Below are 17,739 nucleotides of genomic sequence, written 5' to 3'. Positions count from 1 at the left end.
TGGGGCATTAAACCACCCTTTATCACCCTCCAAACAAGTAACCTCACCTAGTGACATGGACCAGGTACTTGGCACCAAAGAGCATTGAGAGCTGTGGCACATTGGAGAGAACACATCCTGCATAAAGGGACAGTCGCTCCCCAGTCTGCTGGGTGTTTCCATGGAAATTACAGAGCTAGCACTGCCACATCTTCAGATTTTTCAAAATAAGCCAGAAACTTCTCTTTTTTGATGATGTTTCCCAGTTTTTTGAAATCATTCTGTGGGTCAAATAAAAAAAAAAAAAAAGCATTTGTGGGCTCCTGGGCTGCTTTAAAAACAACAACAACAACTGATGCCCTAAAGGATGGTCCAGAGATATTCTTTCAAATTTAAGGTCAGCAGACATAGTGAATGAGGATGGGCAGAAGGACGTTTGTTTTTTAAATTTATTTATTTGTTTATATTTTTGGCTGCGTTGGGTCGTTGTTGCTGCGCGCGGGCTTTCTCTAGTTGCGGCGAGTGGGGGCCACTCTGTTGCGGTGCGCGGGCTTCTCATCGCGGTGGCTTCCCTTGTTGCAGAGCACGAGCTCTAGGCGAGCGGGCTTCAGGAGTTGTGGTGCGTGGGCTCAGTAGTTGTGGCACACGGGCTTAGTTGCTCTGAGGCATGTGGGATCTTCCCGGACCAGGGCTCGAACCGGTGTCCCCTGCATTCGTAGGAGGATTCTTAACCACTGTGCCACCAGGGAAGCCCCCCAGAAGGATGTTTGGATATGAGAGTCTGTTACTTCCTGGTTCAGGAAAGACTGTGCAGGTATTGTGAGATGGAGCTGCGATCACGAGGAAGCTGAATTCCAGCCACATACTCACCTCTCCCTCTAGAAAGTCATTTCAGCAATCTGAGCTTCCTTCTTTCCGCTGGTAATATGGGCTCGTACCATCTTCTCAAGGATTTGTCATTCAATCAAGAGACTTTGTGCTGTTGAGGTAGTCCATCCACTCATTCATTCATCTGAATATTTATTAAGAACCTACCACTTATATGTGGAATCTAAAATACGATACAAATCAACATATCTATGAAACAAAAACAGACTCACAGATATAGAGAACAGACTTGTGGTTGCCAAGGGGGAGAGGGGGTGGGGGAGGGAAGGACTGGGTGTTTGGGATTAGCAGATGCAAACTATTATATATAGGATGGATAAACAACAAAGTCCTGCTGTATAGCACAGGGAACAATATTCAATATACTGTGATAAACCATAATGGAAAAGGATATATACATATATATATATATGTATAACTGAATCACTTTGCTGTATAGAAGAAATTAACACAACATTGTAAATAAACTATACTTCAATAAAATTTGAAAAAGAAAAAAAGAACCTACCAGGCAGCAGACACGGTGTAAGTACTTACAACTGGTAATAAGCAGAACAAACACAGTTCCTGGCCTCAAAGAGCACACAGTTGAAAGGGAAGGGCAGACAACTTCGGAAGCAGTAACAATGTAGTGTGACAAACGCTGTGATGGGGTGGAGGGCGCTATGGAAGCACCCCAAGGTCCAACCTCATCTTCCTTGCCTCTTCCCCAGCTTCCTAGGTTCCCACCGCCAGTCTTCAAGCTGCTTCCTGAACACACCAGCCTTTTCATGCCAACCTCTTTTCCGTCTTAACATCTTGGTCCTTGCTGTTCACTCTGCATGGAATTATCTTTCCCCAGATACTTGCAGAGCTGCTCCCTTATTTCATTCATACCTGTTCTCAGAGAGATGCTCTCTACTCAGTGATGTCCTCCAATTGTCCTATCTAAAATAGCAACCCCACATGTTCTGCTCTAGTTTTTTATAGCACTGGCTACCACCTGACGTTCTAGTATATGTTTGTTTTGTTGTTGTTACTGTTCATTGTCTGTCAGCTTCTTGGGAGTCTGGACTTTTATCTCTTTCATCCACTGCTATCTCCCCTGTGCCTGGAACAGAGCTTAGGCTCTGGTTGTTATTCATCAAACCTTTGTTGAGTGAGTGAATGAGGGAACTACATGCGGGATCCTAATTGAGATTCAAGGAAAGCTTCCTGTCAGAGACAATGTTTAAGCCAGTGAATCTGTCAGATTAAAAAGTTGTTCAGATGCAGATGTAGAGAACAAACGTTTGGACACCAAGGGGGGAAGGGGGGATGGGATGAATTGGGATATTGGAATTGACATGTATACACTACCATGTGTAAAACAGATAGCTAGTGGGACCTGCTGTATAGTGCAGAGAGCTCGGCTCAGTGCTCTGTGGTGACCTAGATGGGGGAGATAGGGGTGGGAGGGAGGTCCAAGAGGGAGGGGATATATGTATACATATAGCTGATTCACTTCGTTGTACAGCAGAAACTAACACAACATTGTAAAGCAACTATACCCCAATTTAAAAATAAATAAATAAAATGATCTGAACTACAAAAAAAGAAATGTTGTTCAGGTAAAGAAGGGAGGTAGATACACTAGTATCTTCGGCAGAAGACTCAGCATGTGGGAAGCCCCAGAGATTAGTAAGAGTTTGTCACAACAGTGAAAGAAGTTGAGTGTGATTGGGTGATAAAGTGTGGAAAGGGTGGGGGAATGGAGAGAGCTGAGAATGGAGAGACAGGTAGGAGGCAGGTGTGGAGGGCTCTGAAGACCTAATGTGGAGTCTGGACTTTATCCTACCAACATAGGGATGCAAAATGGTACAGCCACTTTGGAAAACAGTTTTTCAGTTACTTATGAAGTTGAAAATACATTTACCATACAATCCAGAGATACCACTCCTAGGTATTTACCCAAGTGAAATGAAAACTTACTTTCACACAAAAGACGCTACGTGAGTTTTTATAACAGCCTTATTCTTAATTACCAAAAAGAACTGTTCTATATTTTGAATGCCGTGACGGTTACACCACTGTGTGTTTGTGAAAATCTGCATAATCATATACTCAAAAGAGTGATTTTTACTGCATGGAAATTACTCTTTGATTAAAAGAACTATGGGAGAGTTCTCAGCGGGAGAATAACACTGTCAGATTTGTGTTTCCAAAGGATTACTCTGCCTAGCGGACAGCAAGAATGGAAATGGGACCCCAATGAGGGGTCAATAGCAGTGGACCAGTTAACAGATGACTGCAGCTTGGACAAAGTGGGAATGGAAAAAGAGTAGAGGATTGAGACATATTTAGAAAGCAGAATCAGCAAGACTCGCTAATTAGATTAGGGGAATGAGACAGAGGGAGAAGTCAAGCATGATGCTAAGGAATCTGGATTGGGGGCAACTGGGTAGATAGTGGTGCCACCTGCCATATACGCATAGGACATGCAGGAGGAGGAGCAGGCCTTGGGGAGCACACGGAGTGAGGATAACATGAGACAACAGTGGTACACGTCAGGAGTGTGATTAAGGTTTTCATCCGTTTGATTGGTTCTGTTGTACTTTAGCAAGGTAACACATACCTGAGTGCTTACTTCTAGGGGCCTCTGTGCAGCCATAATCAAAATTCCACCTGTCTTATAAGTTACCATTGAGACTTTCTGTTCTGTAGCATCAGAACACTTTCTTCTTCCAATCTTAGTGCTGCCATCGGGCTGATTAAGCCATGGAGAACACTCAATTTTTGTAGGTACAGCCGTATCCCTAAGAGAGTTACTAAGTCAGATGGTGGACCATTCCCCATGCTGACTACTATTTTCAAGGCAATTTTGAGATATAGCAACAAAATAAAAAGGTTTCAAAGAAAAGTCAATATAAATGCCCTGAAAAAGAGAGCTGTCTCCCTCCCAAAGCCTTTAGCACCTGCACACAAATGTGCCTTGGATGGTTTTGACTGTACAGAGGAACAGCGATCTTGCACACCCTCCTCTGCTTTGTCAGCTCCTTCTCTTCTCGGGCCCAGATAAAGCTGGAGTGTGATCTCCAGCCAAGCCACCTTCTACTATTTACATGTGACCCCAATTCTGTGTGGCCTGGCCTGGCAGGGAGAAACTCTAACTGAATGAACGTGGCTCATGGCCTGGAGAGTGTAGGTTTCTTTCAGAACAGTCAGAATTCTCAACCAATGTTTTAAGATTGATCCTGAAAGTATTCTTATGAAGTTAATTGGAAACTCTTGCCTCTCTATATATAAATAGGGAGGCTGAAATGGAGAGACATTCATTCTAGACAAATCAGCCTCGATTCTAAATAAGGATAATGGCAAAGTATTCGTTTCTTCATTTTCCCTAAAACACCTTACTCTCGCCTTAGAGGCATGTTGCAAGTTTATGGGCTTTCTAAATGTCACATTCAAGGAAATTGCTTTTTAATGGTTACCTCTTGGTGGGTGGGATTATGGCGTGGGTTTGATGGTCTTTATAACTGTCTGTGATTTCTGGTTTTTTTATAATCAGCATGTATTACCTTTATGACTGGGAAGAAAATGAAAGAAACTTCCTAAAAAACCAGTAGGCACAGTATGAAACCATTTTTAAAAGAAAATGGACATATGAGATTGCACAACCAAATGTTAATAGCAGTCATCATGTCTGACTGGGAATATGGGTGATTTTTCTTTGCTTCCTGGTGCTTCCTAGTGTTTTTCCAATTTTTTTTTTTTTTTTTGATGAATACAGATTACTTCTGGTATCAGAAAAAAAAAGAAAAAATCCTTTCAAAAATTCTGTGTAGCATTCCTCTCCTCAATTAAGGCAGTAGAATTCTGAGGGTGAGGAAACTGGCTTTCAGTTGTGACCCTGAAGGTAATCAGCTGTGTGACTGGAGGAAAGTCACATCCAGTGGAGCAGTCTTAAAAGACGGATCATAATATTAGTGCCATCTACCCCCTAGGGGTGTCAGTCCCAACAAGCAAACGCATGTGAGACGCTTGGAAGGAAGGTACTGAGCTGGATGCCACAGCTAGAACTGCTGTTCCATAAATATTCTGTTCAGTATTGTTCAGGGAACATGTTGTAATTTGAAGGCACATTATTTTTATTTTGAGGGAAGAGACTAAATCACAGTTATTAAGCCAATCTCCTGTACTTTGGCACTTCTTGTGCCGACTGATGTCATGTGAGAGCGGAAGGGGGGAAAGTTTGTCCCTATATGCATTGGCCTCCTGCCACCATCCAGCCTCAGGCCAAGGGATCTGGCCCCAGGAGACGGAGAGCCGGCAGGGGTACGGGGGGCTGGGGCACTGCCAGCTCTGGGAATGGGCTGCTCCCCTTGGTTTGGACAGGGATTCTGGGAAATCTGCAGCTGCTGCCCCTTGGAGTCTTGGTTACTGAGCCTGAATCTTCCACGAAGACAGACAATCAGACCCTCTGACCAGCGAAGCACGATTCTTGGCTACACATTGACAGAAAATCTACGGCTCCATAAGGGAACTAAAGCCATTGTTCTCTTCCAGTTAAAAGTCATGTAATTATCAGTGTTCAGTCATATAGTTTTATGGCTGTGATGACTCACACAGAGTCTCTGTAAGAAGGAAAAAAGATGACATGGAAAGAACAGCTCGTAGATCAACCTGTTCAAGTAGGAGAGATTATCTATCTATCTATCTGTCAGTCTCTCTGTAATGTGAGAGAGAGAGAGATTTATATTTCTTTGTATTTCTTCGAATTTGAAGTTTCACTAAGCATTTCATAATATATTCCCATGATACTTCTCTTCCTCTCCCTCCCCAGGCGTGGAAACAGAATTTATTTATTCTAGGAATTCATGTTAATTCAAGTTCTTCTGTCGCTCGGCACTAGTGGAGGGGGTGGGGACTGCATTCAAAAGCTCATATTCCGATCACACTTTTGCTAAGTCCTCTTTATCGTCACGATTGGTATATTGGTAGAACTAAGGATCCTTGAATTGCTTTTTCTCTATTATACCTGCTTTATTTTTCCATATGCCTAAAAGAAAGAAAAGTTTTTCCCCCACTTTTCAAGCGATGTTAGGAGTCATCCTGTGGTTAGAAAAACAGCAAGCAAAGCTTAAGATTATGAATATTAAAACCGGATGTTGGAAGACATCTTGAGGTAATTTGTTTACTCCCAGTGTGACTAAAGTGCCTTTAAGCTGCTTACAGAGGTGGTCAGCTCTCTTACTTCTCTAGCAGGATATGAAATAAGATGGGCCCTATTGCTCAAGCTCCAAAGCTGAGGGCAGTGGGTGCTAGACCATCAGCAGGACTTGCTATGAGGTTGGAACCAGCTTTGCAACCCGTAGTGCATCACTACCTTCCCCTGCCCATATAAAAGGCAACAACAATGCTGAAAGAAGGTTAATAAGAGAGGATTTCTCTGAGCCCAGAATATTTCCTCCCCTTCCCCTACTCAAATCAAATGTGTGATGGGAGTGAGGAAGGATAGAGGATACTGGGGTTCGGGCCAAGAGGAGAGAATAAATCTTGCCCATTTACCCCTGAACTAGTTGCTTGCATTACTATAGAAACCAAAGGCTGCCATGGATTTAAAAAGAAATTTTAAAAAATACCTATTTATTTATTTGGTTGCACCAGGTCTTAGTTGCAGCAGGCGGGCTCCCTAGTTGCGGCTCCCAAGCTCCTTAGGTGTGGCTCACCAGCTCCTTAGGTGTGGCACGCAGGCTCCTTACTTGTGGCATGTGAACTCTTAGTTGCAGCCGGCATGTGGGATTTAGTTCCTTGACCAGGGATCGAACCCAGGCCCCCTGTATTGGGAGCACTGCACCACCAGGGAAGTCCCTAAAAAGAATTTTGAGAAGAGTTTGACAAGTATTCTCCAGAGTTGACAGGTCACAGGGCCTACAAAATTCCAAAGGGGAAAGACTGATGGAACTGTCCCCAGTGGTTGGGAGAAGAGAGAGGGCTGGTGGGACAGTAGATAACACTGCCTTCTAGGGTGGGCAAAGGTAGGCATCATCCTGTCATCTGTGGGTCGGGGGGGCCACCTTAGGTGGAAGCCAGGCTCTGTTTGCCTTGAAAGCACCCCACCCATAGGGTCTGTCCACAGGGACTACACAGCCCAGCAGAAAGAGACTGAAGGCTCAACTGTCATGTGGGAGCTGAGGGGGTCATGAGTGGTCAGCCAGGAGACATTAATCTCCTCAGGGAGATGTGCCCAGCAAGGAGGTCTCCAAAGAACAAGCAAAAAGGAAGGATGAAAGAAAAAGCCAGGATTTGCCATGTAGAGGGCACACAACCGTGGTGCTACAGTGCTGGTCAGTAAGGCTCTGCCCCTGTCCTTCTCCCTGCTCCCCTTACCCTGGCTCTGGAGGCGTTAGAGCAGCAGCGTAAGCTGGGGAGAGGGTGTTACAGGGTGAATAAGGAACCGATCAATACCCTCCTCCCTTCCTTAATTCAAGTATTTGAGCCCGGGGCAGGCATGCAGTTGGGCAGGAGAGGAGCTTCGAAATGCATGAGAGATTGAAGTTTTGGGTTAGACAAACTGGACTGCTTACCTGAGAATGAGGCATCCTTGAAACGTGACTGACTGGAAAAGACAAGGGGTCAACTTGAGTTCCCACCAAGGTGCGAGGAAAACAGATCCAACCGACAGAGAAGGTTAGCCATCAGTGGGTGGGAGAAAAACGAATTTGTTCCATGAGGGTTCAGCCCCTTAATATTTCAGTTATCTGAGCAAGGATCCCACAAAGAGGCATCTTTGCATACCATGGATTTGTGAACACTTTGGAGACAGGCAGTCTAGGTACTTGACTTATAAAAATATTGCTTTCCTTTCTTCAGCACCCACCTTGGCCAACCTCTGTCTTTGATCAGCTGATCTAGTCTAGTTCTGGATTTGAAGAGCTTCTCTCTTCCACTTACTCTGAAGAGACTTTCCTAGTAAGAGCTGTGTAGATAGTCCAGACTGTAAAACTGAAACCTCGAAAGGCAAGTTTTCTGTTCAAGTATAATATCAAGCATTTTTAAAGCACAACTGGGAAGGCTTTCTCTGAAAGGAAGATTCCATTTTTAATAGAATCCTAGTATTTGGTAAATAAGTGCACAGTGATTAAGACACCAAACTCAGAGCCTGATTGTGTCTCTTCCTAACTGTGTGACCTTGAGCAAACTACATAACCTCTCTATTCTTCAATTTTCTCCTTTTATAAATGGAGGTGGTAGTAGGTACCTATCTCATAGAGTTTTAAGGATTTAGTGGATTACAACATGTAAAGTGCTTAGAACAGGGTCTGGTACCATGGTAAGCACTTCAGAATGCTAATCATTGTTGCAGACTGTGTCAGAGCCCAAGTCATATCTTCTTTTTTTTTTTTTTGAATTATTGAATTTTATTTTATTTATTTTTTTATACAGCAGGTTCTTATTAGTTATCTATTTTATACATATTAGTGTGTATATGTCAATCCCAATCTCCCCCGAGTCATATCTTCTTGGCACTCCAGAATTTCCTGTGCTAGTTCCCACGGACACCCATAGCTTCCTGTCTCTTTCTTCTCTTCCTGAGGGTGTTCTTTGGCAGCACGAGTGAGCTCAGCCCAAGTGTACGGCAGGTCAGAAGTGCCAGGAGTTAACACCCCAGGAGGGACCCCTCATCAATGAGTGCTGGTGTTGGAGGACCAATACCCCAGCTCCCTTGTGCCTCAGTGAGTGGTTTCTGAGGCAGGTTCCACACAAGCTCTCAGAGGATCCCCAGTGGGATGGAGCCCCAGTCATCCACAGCAGTAACTCATCCATTAATGCATCGTGTATTGGTTTGCCTCTCTTCTTCCTCACTTCCCCCCTCCTCTTTCATGGTTCCTAAGATCACCTCCCAAATAAATGACTTAAACACAAATCCGTAGCTTAGTGGGGAGCATTGGGGAAAACAAAACTAAGACAGCTCTCTTATATGTAAGTCTTCTAGATGCTTAAAATCCTATCTTATATATTTTTCATATCACCTACAACCCATGGGAATTGCAGAGCTCACAATAGGAGTTCCAGTACTTGCTGATTTTTAATTTTAGATCATCTCCATTATTCAATATCTCTCCCTGAATCCCCTTGAGCTTCAAATTAGAACTGTACCCCCAGAATTTCAGATGGATGGATAGTTATCCTTTTCTTAAATGGCTTCACTCAGAGGGTTCCAGGGCTCTGGTTTTGCTCACTTCTGTGCTCTCAGAGCCAAACACAGTGTCTGGCGTTACAGTACTCAATAAAACTCTACTGCTTCACCAACCAAAACCCTATCCTTCATGTTAAATCTAACTTGCTGCAAATTAAACCCCAAATAATAAGAAAGCTTCAGAAAACTGATTCTGTATAGTAAGTATCAATAGAACAGCCTAATAATTGTGTGGAGATGATCGAGACTTGCACTGTTTTGTACAGTAGCCACTGGCCATGTCTGGCTACTGAGCATGTGAAATGCAGCCAGTGTGAATTGAAATGTGCTGTCAGTGTAACGTGCACATCAGAATTTGAAGATTTAGTACAAAAGAAGAAGAAGACGAAAAAAGAAGTGTGAGATATCTCATTACTAATTTTTTTATAAATTACATGTTGAAATATTTTGGATATATTACTAAAATTAATTTATAATATATGACTAAAATTAAATATATTACTAAAATAAATTTCACCTTTTTCTTTTTACTCTTTTTAACATAGCTGCTAGAAAATTTAAATTACATATGTGGCTTATGTTATATTTTTATTGGGCAGTGCTGGTCTAGAGAGTTCTCACACCCATCCTTAGCTATGATGGCTCTTTCTCAACTGTCTCGCATGGGTGGTAATTTTCCTATTCAACCTCTAACTGAACATTTTGGGGGTAATTTTCCTGTGCCAGAGACTGGATACATGAAGGCTCTGCATCACTTGCTACTTGAGACTGGGGTGAGGTAACAAGAAAGGAGGAAGATCTGACCCAGCCAGAGTCTGGGTCCCCCCTTCTAACCTGATACATGCATGCTCTTCTTGGTTCCCAGAGCGGGAGTAAAGTAGTTAAAGCCGTAACATGTCAGTAACAAATAATCAGAATCCAATGCCAGTGTTTTTACTAGTATGTCTCTGCTTTCATTCGGTTTGTTGGTTTCTCGGTCTATGATGTGCCTGAGTAGTGTAATTTCCTCCTGACTCAGTTGAATAACCTGAGAATTTAGAATCCAGAGATGTATGCTTGAATGGAGGATATGCGTTTTCTAGTCATTGAGTGAGTCACTTAACCTTTTAAGTATCAGTTTCCAACCCTGTGAAATGAGCACAGTGATACCTGACCATGTATCCCACAGAACTGCTATGAGGAGCAAATCAGAGAGTGGGCAGGTTGGATTTACGTGGACCAGACTCTGGGATGAGTTCCTGAAATGACCCCAATTTAGGGAGATGCAGAAGCTTTGACTTTGACTAAAATGTCCCAGAGGGCATCTGGTGGCTGATAAACTCTTCTTCTTCCCTTCATTGAATATCTCAATATAAAGTCTGGGAGAATATAGATCAAAATACCTGTTGTGGTTAATTAACTTAAATAAGTGTCTATATGACATATTGGTTAGTATGATAATTATCCCTAGGGCTTTGTTTGTTTTTATAGCTATGCACAGAATTTCATTCTTGAGAACTCCAAGGAACAAAAGGTTATTGGCATCCTCTCCAGAAACAAAGAACAGCTGCATTTATTTGGGACATTTCCCAGGCTGCTCCTTTCTCCATGTGTGAAGGCTGCTGTTGATCTGTCATACCAACACACTGAAGAGGGAGACTGAGCTCTCACCAGTGTCCTTCAGCAGCGCTCACCCAGCATATGGATACTCTCCTGTGTCTTATAACCCCATGGCGGTGGCCTTAGGCAAAGGGAGCTCTACCAACACTGGCCTTTCCCTTAAAGTACACAGTGGTGACCATGGAGCCCCAGTGGAGGAAAGTCCCGGAATGTCCCTGCTTCTACCAGGCTGATCTCATCCTGACAATTGCTGCCATATATAGAAGGATCAGACTGTCAAGGCTGGAAGAGTCTTGAGAGAGTTGAATGTGCCTCAACTCTGGCTGCCCATTAAAATCTCCTGAGGAGATTTTGAAAATACTCAATGCCTAGTCAGCCTTGATGCTAATATTCTGATTTAATTGAATTGCAACAGGGTCCTGGCATTTGGTGCTTTATAAAAGCTCTTCAGGGTTGAGAACCACTGGACTGAAATCAGGACTAGAACAACTGTCTCTCCGTATCTCATCCAGACAGTTGGAGAGAACATGGCTTCAGACTCAGACATCTTTGAATTTTGGATTCTGCCTCACTTACTCATTAACTGAGGGCTCGAACAAACTATTCTCATTGTCTTGCTTATAAAACAGGAAAAATAACACTAATGGCAGAGCATGTTGGGGAAAACTAAGTGTAAAGACTTATGTCTGTTTTCTCCACTCATTGTAAGCAACTTGAGGATAGGGACCATCTGGTAATTTAAAATAACATTGAATTGAGCAACTACTATGTGACAGACACAGCAAATACAACATTTATTTTATCTCACTCAAGCCTCACAAAACAACTCCATGTGAGTCAAAGAACAATGTCATGCAGTGAAGCATATAAGACACAGATAAGTTAACTGTATGCTCGGGGTCTCACAGACCACAGCAGAGCCATGGGTTGAACTCTGATCTTGCTGACTCCAGAGTTCATTATCTGAATTGATGCACTACAGTGTTTCCCTAGACTGTGCTAAATGTTGTATCCCTAGCCCCTAGCATGACGCCTGCCACTTGGGAGGTATTCAATAAATATTCAATGAATGAATAAGAATGAAAAGATGTAAATGAATGAGTAAATGATGAATGAATGAAGTACCTAGCTCATAGTAAACAATCAATTAGTATTAGTACTTTTCTCTGTTGGTCAGACCTCTCTGCTATCTTCAACAGAAGCAACATGCAATAAACAAAATTATAATGTGCCTTATATTATTACCATAGGAAAATGAAAGGGGATTAACAACAGATCGACCCCATTCTTTCACGTACCATTAGGCAGGATATGATTTTAACTCAGAGCATGCTGATAGTTCCAGATCAGAAAAACAAGTATCAATTCATGCCAGTTTTAGACTCCTCTCATTCTTCCAAATTATTATTTGGACATTAGCTGTCAACATATTTTATATATTTCCTACATGTATTCTGAACGCAGCTGTGCTAAAACTGAGGGCCTATTTCATCACACGAGAGCAGCTTGGAATGGTCAGAAATGCACGATATGTGGGGTCAGGCAGCCTGAGTTCGGGCTTTGGCCATTCACTTACCAGCTGTGAAGCTTTAAGCCCAAGCATCTCAAATAAAGTATTCATGCCCTAGAGGTTTGGGACATTATGCTGTTAAGGTCTCAGAGATGCAAGATAAACACAATGCATTCATTCATTCATTTAAGCAAATATTTGCTGAATGCCAGCCATTGAATTATAAGTGAAATGAACAAGATAGATAAAGTCACTGTTCTCATGGAGCCTGAGATTCTTCAAAGAGAGACATATAATAAATAAGACATTTTCAAACACAGATTAATGCTATCTTTAAAAAACAAGATAATATGAAGTTATTTTTAAAAGGCTTCGTAGGGGGCTTCCCTGGTGGCGCAGTGGTTGAGAATCTGCCTCCCAATGCAGGGGACACGGGTTCGAGCCCTGGTCTGGGAAGATCCCACATGCCGCGGAGCAACTGGGCCCGTGAGCCACAACTACTGAGCCTGCGCGTCTGGAGCCTGTGCTCCGCAACAAGAGAGGCCGCGATAGTGAGAGCCCCGCGCACCGCGATGAAGAGTGGTCCCCACTTACCGCAACCAGAGAAAGCCCTCGCGCACAGAAACGAAGACCCAACACAGCCATAAATTAATTAATTAATTAATTATTTAAAAAAACGGCTTGGTAGCAAGTTTATTTTCAGAGGGCTGGTAATGGATTATTATTGGTTGTCTACCCAGAGTCCACTTTCCCCTTTCTAATGGTATGCTGTTTTCAATTTGATGTTTACTGTTGCCGCATACCACCCATGGGATGGGTACTGATTGACTTAGCCAAACATATTCAACTCCCCGTTGGTTTAGGGGAGCTACCTAAGCTAAACAGTCCAGTCGGGTAAATCTTGGGATTCTGGCATGCAATCCTGAGCATTGTTTTTTGTGCTTTTCCTCTCAGAATCAGAGGATAAAGATATAAAGACAAGGACTGTTGGAGCCATTTTGCCACTAAAATGGAAGGAGCTTAAGAATGGAGCCGACAAGAAAAGAAGGGTGCAGTGAGTGGATCCCACTGGGAGGTAAGCTGACTCTGAGGCTTGCCTTATCTCTGAACTTCAGGTGATAAAAGTGAATAAATTCTTTTACTGTATTGCTTAAGCTAATTTGAGCCAACTTTTCTGTTTCTTGCACCAGAGAGTTCAAAAAGGATACAGAATTTGGTTCCAGGAGTAGGGTGCAGTAAACACAAACCTAAAATTTGGACTTGTCTGAGCAGAGGTGATGATGTGAAGAGCAGTGGCCTGCTGGGACTCAGGCCTGTGCCTACAAGGCACATCAGGGAAAATGGTAGGAAAAATCTAGGATCTGGGATTACAGTAAGGTCCTACAATAAAGCAACAATCTTTTTTTTTTTTAACATATTTACTGGAGTATAATTGCTTTACAATGTTGTGTTAGTTTCTGCTGTATAACAAAGTGAATCAGCTATATGTATACATATATCCCCATATCCCCTCCCTCTTGTGTCTCCCTCCCACCCTCCCTATCCCACCCCTCTAGGTGGTCACAGAGCACCAAGCTGATCTCCCTGTGCTATGTGGCTGCTTCCCACTAGCTATCTATTTTACATTTGGTAGTGTATATATGTCCATGCCACTCTCTCACTTCATCCCATCTTACACTTTCCCCTCCCTGTGTCCTCAAGTCCATTCTCTACGTCTGCATCTTTATTCCTGTCCTGCCCCTAGGTTCATCAGAACTATTTTTTTTTTTAGATTCCATATATATATGTGTTAGCATACGATATTTGTTTTTTTCTTTCTGACTTACTTCACTTTGTATGACAGACTCAGGTCCATCCACCTCACCACAAATAATTCAATTTCGTTTCTTTTTTTTTTTTTTTAACATCTTTATTGGAGTATAATTGCTTTACAATGGTGTGTTAGTTTCTGCTTTATAACAAAGTGAATCAGTTATACATATACATATGTCCCCATATCTCTTCCCTCTTGCATCTCCCTCCCTCCCACCCTCCCTATCCCACCGCTCTAGGTGGTCACAAAGCACCAAGCTGATCTCCCTGTGCTATGTGGCTGCTTCCCGCTAGCTATCTATTTTACGTTTGCTAGTGTATATATGTCCATGCCACTCTCTCACTTTGTCCTAGCTTACCCTTCCCCCTCCCCATATCCTCAAGTCCATTCTCTAGTAGGTCTGCATCTTTATTCCCATCTTGCCCCTAGGTTCTTCTGACCATTTTTTTTTTCTTTCTTTTTTTTTTAGATTCCATATATATGTGTTAGCATACGGTATTTCTTTTTCTCTTTCTGACTTACTTCACTCTGTATGACAGTCTCTAGGTCCATCCACCTCACTACAAATAACTCAGTTTTGTTCCTTTTATGGCTGAGTAATATTCCATTGTATATATGTGCCACATCTTCTTTACCCATTCATCTGTCAATGGACACTTAGGTTATTTCCATGTCCTGGCTATTGTAAATAGTTAAAGCAACAATCTTAAGATGAAGTGACCTGTCTGAGAGCAGAAGAAAGAAAGTATGGTTTTGCTTAGAAGGCCCTCTCTGGGTATGACTGCAAGAAAAATTACTGGAATCTAGCAGTGTTACAAAGACCAAATACTCGACTCTAAGTTAAGGTTCATACAGGTAAAGACAAGAGGTAAAGCTGGGGCAAAAGACAAGCCTGTCCACTTAGGTCACTCTTAAATACTTCCTATGAAACAGTCCCCACCTGACAAAACAAACAAGTGCAGCTGTGATGGAATCAAGGACAGGGAACAAATCATTCCACTCCAGGTTATTGTCAGAAACTGTCCGGAAGCAGAAGCCAAGATAAAAGTTGCAGCCATTACATTGAGCTCTAAGGGGATGGTAATACAACAGAGGCCTGCTGTTAGACAACAGAACTCCCTAAACTCAAATACAACCAGAGGCAAGCATTCTGTCCATGGTTTCTAGACTGCAGAAGTGACTAGTCAAATACCTTGATGATAACTAAACCTATAAAGGAGCTGTATTACCAAAGACATCTCAATCCTGGACAACCACAGTCTATGACTGCTCAAACCCTATGGCAATCTCAGACTCTTTGAAGTCACACACACAGAAAAGGGGATGCTAAAATTATGCAGCCCCTGGAAAGGGAAACTTCTCTAAATATGTCAGTGAACAAAGAAAAGCCTCCAAAAGAAGAAAACCAGAGGCTGCCAGATTGATTGATTAACTACTCCTCCACTGACAAAGCATTAGCAGACCATGATGCTAAGAAAAAGGAAGAAAATCCTTAGTACCAGCATTTCCAAGCCAGAGTCCTTAGACTCCCCCTGATTAGACTGTTTAAGTCATGTTCTCATCCCCAGGTCACATACCCATCCCAGGGGAATTATGTCTTTTATGTATTATTTGCCAGTGTGTGCCTGTGTTCATGCGGGTGTGTGTTTTGCCAATTCTCGTCTTTTATAATTGAGATTTCTTTAATTGAAGTTACCTATATTCTTTCTCTACTATTATATATTGAATGTGTTGGTGACTGATACATTTGTTTTAACAAAGCATGAAGAGCTACACCCAGACTGAAAGAAAAAGTTTTTATATCACCCAGAAGTCTTGGACTTGGAACTAGATGTAGTATTTGGATGATACTTTGGTTGTCTCTTTTGGGGGACAGAATGAGTGTACTGTATGTAGGTATGAATGAAGGCTTTAAAAAATGCATGTGTGGGAGGATGGGTGTATGTAGGTGTTGCATAGTCAAAGGGGTGGACTGTCTAAAACCACTTAATGTGTATCCTAGGATTGAGCAAATAAGTTACTATGTTATGGAAAATGAGAACCAGGTTTCTCATGGTCAGGAAAGGAAGTTATAAATAAGGAAAGGGGAAAGACTAGAGTGAATGTAGTGTTGGATTAGCATTGAAGGTTATCAACATAGACTCATGGCTTTTAATCTGTAGATGCATATAGAAATAGACATAAATATATGCCTCTGTGTTCACACATTTATTTCCTAGCTCAATCTGCAGAGAGAGCCTAGAAGCAATGCCAGTAATAATAAACACACTAATTGCTCAGATCTTGGTTTCTGAACACTATTCTCCAATAAAAGTTCCGTGGAGAAATGGCTGATTCTAGGCAGAGGATGTATAAGATAGTCAAGAAATGTCTCATGATGCCAAAAATAAGGAAGTATTATAAAAGAAATGATGGGAATATGTCAAAAGGGCACAGGAGCCTACTTGAAGGAGCTCCCAACTATCAAATCTGAGACAATTTGAACAACAAAATAAATAATACTAGTAATGGATTATAAATCATAGAATAAAATAAGAATCCACAAGCTATACTGATATAAACAAACAAACAGATAGGTGGGAGAGAAGAAAAAGTAAAATTCCAACTAATAAATGTAGAAGGAATAATGTCAAACATTTGTTAAACACCACAGTAATAATTGTTTCAAGCAAGATTTATCAATAAATGCTAAAACCAGTGGACAAAAGTATAATGAGAAACAGGATATTTACATAATCTCAAAGAAACTCCCCCAAAGTTTCTTATTAACTACAAAGGGGAAAATAGTAACATTATTATACAGAAAGATGGCAGGCACCACCTTAATTTAGTGATCAAAGTTTTCATCAGTATAATGGTCCGAGTCATCATCATTTGTCTTTGGTTATGATGCATTCAGATGGATATAGCACCACTCTGCAGTATTTATTCCAAAAATGTATAACCTGAACTTAAATTATGAACAAACATCAGGCAAACCCAAATCGAGGGCCATTCTACAAAATAACTGACCAACACGCTTCAAAAATGTCAAGATAATGAAAGACAACAAAAACGATTCCAGATTAAATGAAACTAAGGAGACATAACAACCAAATACAAAGTGTGATCCTGGATTAGGTCTTGAACCAGAAAAAGGACATTAGTGGGACAATCGGTGGTATTTGTAAAAGACAACAGTATCGTATTAAAGAAAATTTCCTGAATTTAATCTTTGTGCAGAGGTTATGGTAGATGTTAACTTTTGGAGAACCTGGGTGAAGAGAACACAGGAAGTCTTTGTAGTATGTTTATAACATGCTTGCAAGTGAAATCATTTCAAGATGAAAAGTTTAACATTTTTTAAGTTAACTTTTAAAAAATGAAAAAAAAATCCTCAGCCTTTAAAATGTTTCCATGGTCACCCCTTCTTTAAAACTTTTCCTGACCCCTTAATTATTGTAATTCCATAGTTATGTTTCCTTCTATATTATAATGGTTTCTTTTATGACTCAGAGGTTCATAGACTGACAGCCTGTAAGCTAAATTGACCTTCAATCGTTTTTATGTTTGGCTGGCACAAAGGTTTTCCCATCCCCACAAATTTGATTTGTCACAGCTCCCAACTACTCTTTATTATCTTAAACATCAGGCTAATTTTACTCATTTATAATACCAAATTTTTTTTTAGTAGTTTAAACATTTCTACCAAAATCTTGAAATCTTGTGCACCAAATTAAGCAAAATATGTTTTCATATATAACTTGATTTTAGACTGTTCAAATAATCATATTCACTGATTCACTGCGTCTG

The 17,739-nt window shown here is 41.5% G+C and overlaps 1 long non-coding RNA gene across 8 annotated transcripts in view; it reads left to right on the top strand.

Moving 5' to 3' along the window:
- LOC309624417 overlaps positions 1–17,739 on the top strand; it is a 268,613-nt gene that overhangs the window by 86,021 nt on the left and 164,853 nt on the right. For 7 of the 8 annotated variants that reach the window (XR_014241888.1, XR_014241889.1, XR_014241890.1 and 4 more), the window contains exon 2: positions 13,089–13,209. This is a non-coding gene — a long non-coding RNA (uncharacterized lncRNA). Of the gene's footprint in view, positions 1–13,088; positions 13,250–17,739 lie in introns of all 8 variants that reach the window. The other variant, XR_014241895.1, reaches the window with a different exon arrangement.

The sequence above is a fragment of the Balaenoptera borealis genome (genome assembly GCF_965194805.1).
Source record: "Balaenoptera borealis genome assembly, chromosome: 2".
Classification (NCBI taxonomy): domain Eukaryota; kingdom Metazoa; phylum Chordata; class Mammalia; order Artiodactyla; family Balaenopteridae; genus Balaenoptera; species Balaenoptera borealis.
The sequence above is the reverse complement of the archived record's forward strand: the minus strand, read 5'-3'. Positions and strand labels throughout refer to the sequence as shown.